The sequence below is a fragment of the Colius striatus genome, chromosome 1 (assembly GCF_028858725.1).
Source record: "Colius striatus isolate bColStr4 chromosome 1, bColStr4.1.hap1, whole genome shotgun sequence".
Taxonomy (NCBI): Eukaryota; Metazoa; Chordata; class Aves; order Coliiformes; family Coliidae; genus Colius; species Colius striatus.
Window position 1 is genome coordinate 56675021 of NC_084759.1, and position 11216 is coordinate 56686236.

At 35.2% G+C, this 11216-nt stretch overlaps 1 non-coding gene across 1 annotated transcript; it reads right to left on the reverse strand.

The window, feature by feature from the left end:
• Positions 1-7725: 7725 nt before the first annotated feature.
• LOC133624721 (U1 spliceosomal RNA) lies at positions 7726-7884 on the reverse strand. The gene has a single exon (XR_009818072.1). It is a non-coding gene; the product is annotated as a U1 spliceosomal RNA (small nuclear RNA).
• Between the last annotated feature and the right edge of the window lie 3332 nt (positions 7885-11216).

Below are 11216 nucleotides of genomic sequence, written 5' to 3' on the forward strand. Positions count from 1 at the left end.
CCCTTGCCTTACTGTTAATGTTTGTTCTGCCAAAGCTCACTAATCTTCTTACTCTAGATGCTAGTTGTAGTGATGTGTAAAAGGAAACAATTATGCACTTTTCTGGCTTGGAACTTGGAGAGAAAAAAATCAGAAAAATCAATTTCAATCAGAAAAATAAGATAAGGACACAGTTCCTGTATGAAACAGGCAAAAAGTTTAAGGCTAAGCATAAGTAAATTCATTAGGCTTACCTGAATGCATGAATTGTGATATTAGACCTTTCCTTCATGCTGAAGACGTGTTGTCTTTAATACAGAGAGATCCTGAATTCTACTGTGGAATCCTATTTTGACACAGCTCATACTGAGTTAGTGTGCCTCTTCGCAAAGATTCTCCTCACATAGAAACGTACATACAGGATAAAAATTAATGCACACTGTGATGACATGTCTTCTATATGTACTCTGGAGACATGCAAAATATATCAAACAGAGCATAAAGTCACTTTATTGCCCTAAGCCACAAGAGTCATGTATACTGATTGCTGCTTTTGCTTATAGTGTTGGTCTAACAGATTAAGAAAAAAAAAAAGCTATAGCTAGAAATGTGATGAAGACAATTTTTATTTTGTGTTGTTTGCTGATATGACTTCCACACAGCTATCTACAAGATGTTTTATTCTACTTAACTGTAAATAAGTAAATGTAGGAATCCCTATTTTTACTAATTTTTACTATGTTTATTAGTCTCCTGCACCTTTTTTGTTACCTAAATTATTCAAGATAGGATATTTATTATCTATGTCTTCTAATTTATGATTCTTGATTTACAATTGGATGACTTTTCTGCTCTCTTGACTGCTGCTGCTTTACTAAATCCATGCGGATTGAAAAGCTAGACATTCAGTTAGTACTCTACCACTATTCAAATACATGACTCCGCTTCCATGGAAGGGACCTTTAGAGATCATGTAGTCTTCCTGTCCTGCCAAAGCAGGTTCACTTAGAGTAGGTTACACATGAACACATCCAGGAGGGTCTTGAAGACCCAAGGAAGGAGACTCCACACCCTCCCTGGGCAGCTTGTGCCAGGGCTCCCCCACCTGAACAGTAAAATAGTTTTTCTTACATTTAAATGGAACTTTTTGTGCTCGAGCTTCATCCCATTACCTCTTGTCCTGTTGCTAGGTACTGTAGAAAAAAGGAATGCCCCACCTTCCTGACATACATCATTTAGATTTTTGTAAATATTATTAAGAACCCCCCTCAGTCTCCTCTTCTCTAGACCAATCAGTCCCAGTTCACATAGTCTTTTCTCATAAGGAAGATGTTCCAGTCCCCTGTTCATCTTGGTGGCCCTGCGCTGGACTCTCTCCAGAATTTCTGTGACCCTCTTGAGTTGGGGAGCCCAGAACTGGACATAGTACTCCAGATGAGACCTCACCAGGGAAGAGTAGAGGGGAAGGAGAACCTCCCTCAACCTCAACAAAGTAATTTGAGAAAGTTGGGTACTGGCTGTTAGTCTTAGAAGTCTGTTGTCTGAAGTAACATAAACACAAATATTTCTGCATCCTAGAAACTGATAGCTAGTCATCACTGCTTTTCCAAACTGGATATGTGTATTTCAAATGTCTGTTTTTGTATAAAATGTAAGTACCTTTCCTGTGCAGAACTGGGTTGCAAAAGAACGATACTATATGCTTGTGTGTTATTTGCATGTATATAACCTGTGGCCAACTGTGTATTTTTAATTCTGATACCTAAAATGTGTTAAAATAAAAATTGAATTTATTGAAAAAAAGTATGTTAAACAACTAAACCTTATTCTTCAACTTGGTACATATTATCAAAAGTATTTATCTATGTTGTAGGGCATAGATATATGAACAACAAACATATATAGATATAATTGTCATATTAACTTCTCACATACCTCCATGGAAATTGTTTTTACCAGTTTCTATTTGATGAAAAAGGACAAAAACATAACAGGTCAAAGCCAATACCTAGATAGGTGGCTGTCACAAATCATGAATGACTCAGAACTGATGTGCAATCTATCAGCACATCTGAGAGAAATTAAGACCATTATCAACTGAAAAATCTGATAAAGTGGTTTAGGATGTTTGATAGTTAAGAATTAATACTGTAAGAGGCTAAGGAGCTCCAGTAACTACTAGTTTTTAATTTCACAAGCTCAGCACTATATTATTATTGGCTTTTATTTTTTCATTTAGCTAGCAATAACAAAATTATTTATAATAGCACAAAGGAATTTGGAAAAACATGTAATAAGTTTATACATATCAGGAGGCAGACATATATATTATACACACCCTGAATAGCACTTCTCCGTCTTTCAACATCTGGGAAATTTTGACCTATCTACTTTTTCAAAACACAAGTAATTGGAGCTTAATAATATTGAATAAAAGCTTTAGTTAAGTGTGATTATTTGCTTTATGGCACTTCTGAAAGAGTTCTTTGTTTCTGTCCTTTCACTAATAACTTTAAGTAGAAAATATCTAGGTATGTACACAATTTATTTTGACTGAATGACATATAACTATGGGTGACATTCTTGTGATACCTGTCTGTATTTTGTGCTATTTTAAAAATAAAGCTGAAAAGACTGTAATTTTGCTTGAGAAGAAGAAAATTAAAGATGTGAGAGATTAAACTAGAAGGTAGAAAGGTATACCTTTTATTATACCACATTGTAAGTCTTTGTTGTATAGTGCAAGTCAAAATGAGTTCAGATGTTCTTGTAAATTTGAAAGAACAGTTCTGTTCTTGATATTATTGGAATATATGACCAAGATATCTTTCCTTTATATATTTCTAAATTTCAGCTAATCTGTGTATGTGTGTGTGCAGGTGTAATTTTACACATAAAAGTAAATATTTCTGCCCCCTCTCTTGTACCTTTTCTGTTCCAATATGTTATAAAGTCTTAGACCATATCATGTTCAGAGCTTCTTTTTGGTGTCCCATATCTCTCCTCACCTCCTGAATAAACATTGGGAGGCTAAGCCATAAAATAGAGGATGCTAGTATTATGGTAAAGCTCAAGACCTGGACATAGCGTGTTTGGTGACAGGTAGGTGGTGCAATTATGCATATCATTGGAGGATCTACTTTACAGGGATTACCTTGCAAGACTTGGGGTTAGCCTGTACCAGATTTATGTCCTACTTCATGACCAAGCTTAAAGGAAGAGTTCATCAAAAGATCAGGCAGTTTTTGTTCCTGTAGATATAGAGGAGTTTGATACTAGACAAATATCGATAATACTGGTTTGCTTATATCCCATGAAACATTGTTGGCTTCAGCATGATCATACAGTATGTGACTTTAAATAGATTTAAACAGTTTCTATCGTATTCTGTCCTTTACTTACCAGAACATGGTCTAGGTGGTATGTGTTTCCTATAATCACTAAATATAAATGAAAATTAGCTGTAAAAATTATTGATCTGATCTTACTAAAAAGTGTCACCTCATTCCATATGCGGGACATAATTTTCTGAGAAAATGAAGTAATTTTATTTCATTTTGATTATTCATTAAAGGAGACATGTATTTATTGAGAAACTTGGGGTATGGAGGACAGTCCTCCTTCTGTAATGTGTAACAGCTGAACAAAAACTTGAACTCGGATATCATAAACTTTCAGAGCAAGGCAAGGAAAGGGAACATTCTAAACCTCCTAGACCTTCTAAAGTAATATGATAGAGATCTCAAATTTTCAACAACTTAATAAGATTGCTCATAAAGTCAAGAAACAGACTGTCAGGGCTAGGTTTGAGAGCAGGATAAACAAGATTTTTATGTCTTTACATAAGATAAACTATAATATAGTGTGTTTAAAAAAAACCACAAAATGTGAATTTAACTGTTGATATCTAATTGAATGACCAGTGCTTCCATTTTATCCCAGTAAATCTGTAAAACAGTAAAAAGACCAGGTAATACCAGTTTGCCTGCTGTAAAGCACTCAATAGCCACCAATTGTTTCAACATTTCCTGCTAAGTCGTGTAATGAATAAAACATTAGTTGGAGCTTTAGTTATGTGAATGCCACACAGGCTCAGAATGCATTAAATTTTTAAAATCTCTTTTAACCAGTCATGTACAAAAAGTGTTTTAGAACTTCAGTGGAAAGTGAATATACAACATAGAGTTTATAGATCACTAAGATATTTGTTCTCATAGAAATGTTTAACAAGTGAAATTAATATTAAATACCCATGAGTTTAAATAAAATATTTTTCACATTTTGAACTTTGCAATTAAAATTAATTGATAAATAGAATATTCTGCTATAGATAATTTCATCTTAACATTAAATATCTTCTTTTTTCTCTTGGAAAAGATAAAGAAGATGTGAAAGACAAGAAGAAAGAAAAAAATTTTTTTTTTTTTTAAATAGATAAAATGCATTCCTTATTCAGATAAATCCTTTTTTTCATCATTGTAAAAGAATTAAATTGTACTCTGTGACTGATAGATTTATACGTTTCCATTTAAAAAGAAGAAATAGGTCAAAATATTCCTATTATTTTTAGGAATGATGGTGTGGTGTTGAAACAGATGTATTGGTAACTGTTTATTAGAGTGATAACAATTCACTTGTTTTCGTTTCAGTCATTTTTGTTAGTTTCTGTCATAAAGAAATGTGAAAATCAGTACAATTAGTCATTTTTCCCCTATTAAAGTCAGAATTATCTACACAGTGAAATATTGGCCAGGTTTTAATAAAAACATTCTACAGTTATCATGTCTATCAGATGTGCTCATAATTCCAAATTCCAATTTGTAATGTATTGAAATTTCTAACTATAATTGTTTTACTAGTTATTCTCTGCAGAGTCATGTAAAGTGAATTAAAATGTTTTCACAAACTTAAATAATCTTTTGAGTTTAATTCATTAAGTCTTTCTTTTCCCCTTTCTCTCTTGTGTCTCTGCCCTTTGTCAGTGTTATTGTTGAAAAAATAGCTAACAGAAAAGACACTAAGACAATATAATGAATGATTTTGACTTGAGAACAGCAAGACTTCCCTCAGGCTATATGTAGCTATCCACAGGCACAGAAAACATTCAATTTTCCAGTTCAGAGTGTTTTTCAGTATAGTGTCATTCAATAGATTAGGTCCTTCTGTGGCCATCTTTATGATAATGAACATAAAATAACCAGGTATATGGTGTAATGCTGATAGGATTATCTCACATCATAATTCCTCATCCTCTTCCTCATTCTATAAATCTAAAAACTGCAAAATTGTCTTTTCCCAATTTTCACTGATTCTTAATGAAATAGTATTAATCAGTAATAAAAGGTTTCTGAGTAAGTTTTGCAGAGGGCAATATTACAGAATAAAACGCAACAGTTCTAAGAATTAATCTTAAAATTTACACAGAAAAACTTTCCATGATGTTATCATCATAAATCAGACTACCCATATTTTTTCTCTGCTTGGTATTGTTCAAGGCATTTTACACAGAAAAACAAAATGGAAAGGTAAAGATACATAGTAGCTACTGTGTGGACAAAGAGAATTTATGGAGGAAAGGAAAAGTAACAGAGAACGAAGAACCTCATGAGAACAGTGTTGAAAGAATTTTTTGGGAAAGTTATCACTGTGACAGGGGGAGTGAACAGGGAAGTTGAGTGGTCTGTTCGGTGATCTCCATGATGAAATCACTTGTTTAGTGAATTATTTCTAACCACAGCTCTAACTTTGTCCAGATTATAAAAATCTTCTCAATATTTACTCTGTCAAACTATCAAATTCAAATATGCCTGCTATGGCTGTATAGTAAATTGAAAAAAAAAATAGAGATTTGACATAACAAGCTGGAGATATTTACCTACAGAAACATGAGTCATACAGTAGGATATCAGGTATCCTAACTCTTTTTCTTGCTTCTGAAATTCTGCTACAAGCAAGATAATCTGGACATGTACACATTTTAAAATCAATAATCTCTTTTGTGTGTATCAATATAGTCAGTTTTGTATTCTATCTACATTTACTATATCCTACTAAATTTGTAATTTTCAAGTAATGACTATTCCCTTTATTAATAATGTAGGACCAAAACCTTAGCATCGATAGTGAGTTTGCTTATGTGAGTTTCCTAACACTTGGTAAATTGTCATATATAATGAAACCTTGATTTACAATTTTCTTCCTTTATAGTATCTCTATGGAGAAGGCTACACCCAAGTAAGATACACTAAATGAAATTTTGTGTTTAGAAATGTCCTATTTTTTTCCAAAGGGATTTTTGTAAAGTACTCGGAAGATTGAATATTCAGAGACAGACCAAAGGGTTGACGTGAGTGTCTGAGAGCCACTTACCTATTTATGCAGTTCTGGTTTTTTTTTTTCAATTTCATAACTTAAATTAGCACATTTAAGGGATAGATATATTTATGAATTATATGAGAATATATACAATACATAAATACATATAACATAATTTAAAATATTTTATAATGGTTTATGTTTATAGTTTACATGTGAAAAAGTTGAATCGGAAATTAATATTTCTCAACATCAGCAGAAAAGCCTTCTTCTGTGAACCTTAAAAGGCACAAACAAGATTTCTTTCCTCCAGGTTTTATTAAACATTGTAGCGGGCTTGTGTGGCCAGGTGCTACAGGGATGGCTTCTGTGAAAAGCTGCTGGAAGCTTCCTTTCTATCTGATAGAGCCAATGCCAGAAGGTCCTAAGATGAACCCACTGCTGACCAAGGCAAAGCCAGCTAGTAATGGAGGTAACACCTCTGTGAATAATATATTTTTTGAAACAGAAGATGTGACTGTGCAGGTGCTAAAATTGCATCAGAAGAGAGGAGAATGTGAGAACATCTTCACAGACACCAAAATCAGTGAAGGAGGAGGAGCAGGTCCTTGAGGTGCTGAAAGAAAGATTCTCCTGCAGCCTGTCTTGGAGCCAATGATGAGGTAGACCTTTCCCTGCAGCCATGGAGGCAGCAATAGGGCAGAGATCAACCTGCAGCCCAGGGAGGACCCCATACAGGAGTGAGTGGATGTCCAAGGTAGGCTGTGATTCAGTGGGAAACTCATGCTGGAGCAGGTTCCTGACAGCACTTGAGAAATTGTGGACAGAGATGAGTCCATGCTGGACCAGGTATACTGGTAGAGCTTAGGACTCTGTGAGAGACTCACACTGGAGCAATCTGTTCCTGAAGAACTCTTTCTCCCATGGATGAGACCCATACTGGAACAGTTTATTAGGAACTGTAGCCGACGGAAAGCACTGGCATTGGAGAAGTTCATGGAGGAGACTGTGTCCCATAGGAGGGACTCTACACTGTAGCAGGAGAAGAAAAAAAGAAGGCCTCTTAATTAGGGAAGCAGTGACAAAGACCATCTGTGATGAACTGACCATAACCCTCATTCCCCATCCCCCTGCACTCCTGAGTAGGGACAAAGTAGAAACTCAGAAAAAAGGGAAGGGTAGGGGGAAGTGGTTTAAGATTCAGGGGTTTATTTCTCATTTTCTTACTCTGTTTTGGTTGTTAATAAACCAAAACAGTTCTCCCAAGTTAAATCTGTTTGCCGGTGGTAATTGCTGAGTGATCTCTCTGACCTTATATCAACTTGCAAACCTTTTGTTATATTTCTCTCTCTCTTGTCCAGTTTAGGAGGGGGAGTGATAAAACAACTTGGTGGGCACCTGGTATCCAGCCAGGGTTAAACAACCAGTCTTTTTAGCATGAATGCAGTCTCCCATTATCAAAAATTATGCAGTCAAATTTCCCAAATTTGGGGATATTTCAGGAGTCGACACATCAAGAGTGCAGGAGATGAACCTTGCCCTGTGAAAACCACCTGCCTGATCATGGTGACCCCCCTGCCATATAAAAGCAGTTCTTCTCTTGATAAAATAGACTATTATAGCTGACTACAGCAGCAACACAGTGGGAGATGTTATCACAAGGAAGTCCTGAACTAATGCAGCTTTGCATGCATAGGCTGCTCTTCTTGGCAAATGAGATTTGGCAAATGAAGTCTCCTCAGTAGATGCAAAAACAAGTAAAAGGCCATTCTGGACATCATTTTTTGGAGTTGTTTATAGGAATGGAAAGGTAGATAAAAAGGTGAAAAAAATCAGAGCAATGTAGATACCTTTCTTGTCACTTCTGCTTTGTTCTAACTTTTGCTGATGGCACTACAACCACCATGACATTTCTGCTCTATTGTTCATAATGCTACTTTGAGATTGTTGCAGGCTAAACAGTCTTGAATGATGGAATGGTACCTTATTTAGATTACTTCTAACTAACATAAATATTTCATTAATAACTCAGATATAGAGCAAATAAGATATAAGCAGTTAAACAGATGCAGAAGGAAACTCCTTTCTTCCCTGTTCACCAGACTCAACTTCAGTCTCTGTCCCAGTATGAATTAGTCATGGTATGCAGTCCTTAGGGGTGACCTTGCCCTGTTGTGGGCAATCACTGTTCCTCTTATGACCTGGAGTGCCTCTTTCAACTATTGTGTGTCTCCATCTGTGTCCATAGCAATGTGCCCTTACATGTATCTGATCTTCCTTTTCCTTATTCTAAATCTCCTCATGTATGTCCCAGTCCTCACAGCTGCTGCTCTTAAACATGTCTAAGCTGGAGCACCAAGTGGATTCTTGTCATGCTGAAGTTTTGACATTTCAACAGCCTGCTGACACCTGTGTCAGACTGGGCTGGGACCATCTGTGAATGGAATAGGCGATTTCTTGGCCTCCTCAACATGAATCATTCCCAAAGTACCCTATCCCCTGAACTCCTGTCACTCATGCCCAAACCAAGGATTTGTCATTTCTTCATTCTCTTACCCCTACTTTTTCATTTATTCACTCCTGTGGGCAATCAGACTCTTCCTAGTGCAAGGAGTGGAATTTTTGTCAACTTATCACAAGGTGATAAGAGAGGGGAAGGACAGAGGAGTGTAGGAATACTCTTTTAACTAAGATAATCATTAAAAAAAAAAAATTGTCCTTCTTAGGATAAGACATAGTAAGTTAATAGACAGGAAGGCAGTGTCTCTTTAAACATATTTTCTTTCATAAAAACATAAACCTAAGACAATATAGAAAACAAAATAATATGACCAAATGAAAAAATTAAAAAAACCAGTCTCGAATTAACTAATAGAACAATAAAATACTAAACAGAGGAATGATGATTGTAAAGGGATCATGTTGGCAAATAAATATGTACAATCATTTTCTTTCTCTTGCTTCAGGGTTGTTGTCATATAAAATCAATAAACAAAACCCACCAAATATTTGCTTTCTATAGTACATTAAAAGGTGTTTAAACTCATGTGTAGAACACTTCCATTTGTAGTCATAAATCTAAAAAAAAACCCAATGTAACAAAATTTTTATGCCACTATTCATCTGAGTTTTTGGTTTTTTTTCTTTTACTATGGAAAAGGCTTTTCTAAAAACTAAAATTCCTTTTACATAGCCTAAATTTTTGTAAAATATTTAGTCTCATTCCTTCTCTGTAGAAGGCACATACAGAAATATATTTCATGTGGGTGTATGGAGAGTTACACAAAGTGCTCTCATTAACACTAATGGAAACATAAATAGCTGTGTGCCAACTCTCTCTCAACATATTTCAAACCAATGCAGAATAAACATCCACGTCAAACACTGAGGAGGATGCATCTAGATTCAATAAAAAGGAAAGTAAATGTTTTCCACGACCATACTTTGATTTAGATTAAAGTGAAAAACGGGATCAAAAAATGCCGCCCAAGTTTGAGCTCAGCTTATCATTTCAAGGGAAAAATACCCTCAATGTAAGCAAAGCTTATCATTCCAAGTAATAACTGCAGCAGTTCTTATATCATGTGCTTTGTAGAGGTTTGTTGGTAGTGCTTTTTTTCCTTGTTTGCTTGATAAGTCAGATGGACCTTTATATCCATGTGTATACACACACATGCATGCATTTAACTCAGAATTAAGTTTAGTCTTTATATTGAACTAGATAGATTCACTTAGTGCAGAGTCAATTAAAAGACTGAAAAATTGTAAGGATACATCTGTTTTTGTGAGGCAGAAGACTTCAGACTTCTAGTGTCTGAGAATCAGTGTCACCTCCAATAAAATAAAATGATTGATGCTGCCAAGAGGGGAACAGGGATTGCAAGAATTGCCAAAGCCAGCTTTGCAGTTCCAGAAAATGAGAGCTCTCCCCTTCCACTTGACACTTCCCATCCTGTAAGTATTGTTTCACTAAAGGAGAAACAGATTAAATTCCAGCTGCTGTCATTTCTTAGCCAGGTCTGTTGAAGAATGTGGCTTTTGAAAAGTTGTATCAATACTTCCCTTTCATTATTACTAAAGCAGGCTTAACTGTCTTTGATGTCTTCCTACCAGCATCATTACAGTTTTCTAGAATCAGTGAATAGTGGGCTTTATTTAAGGTCACGTTGAAATTCTGGGTTGGAATTGCAATGCATTGGGGGACTGGATTGTTCATTGTTTATAATACCTTCCTTTTTATAGTCTGTATCAAAACCAAGTGAAAGAATGGCTTCAATTTTCTTCCACAAACATAGACCAAGTTATTAACCTGGTCCATTAGATTTCATAGGGTGAAAGTCAGCTCAAACATCTGTGTAATGCTTGTCTGAAGGCTTAGATTTGTTTGGGAGAAAAAGCAAAAACCAAAGAAAAAAAAAAGTAAAGAAAAAGCTGTTGAATCCGCTGTACACATGATGCTTTGTTAGATAGTGTACTACATCTAAAACATTTTATCTGTGATTTTTTGCCATACCCTATTGGTCAATGTATCACATATTTTGTGTGTTCAATATCTAATAAAAACTGGGTAAGGTGGAAAATTTCTCTCTAAATGTTATGTATACATACACAGGAGTATTGCTCTCCAGTTTGTGCACACTCTTTTGGGAAATCAATCTAACAAAGAGAGTATATTTAGTCATCCACTTTTGTGGTATTTGTACAGTATTGCTGTTCAGTTATAAGTCAAGTATATAACTTTTGCTGTTTTAACAATGTTAACAAACTAACAAATAAATAACCACAGCAAATAGCAAAGCCTGCAGAGTAATAACAATGAAATTGTTAGTGTAAGTTGTTTTCAGTGTTTCTCGACATATGGCCAGAATAGCTTGGAAAAATTGTCTGCATAACACATGAAATCTTGCCTTTTGTAAACTCTA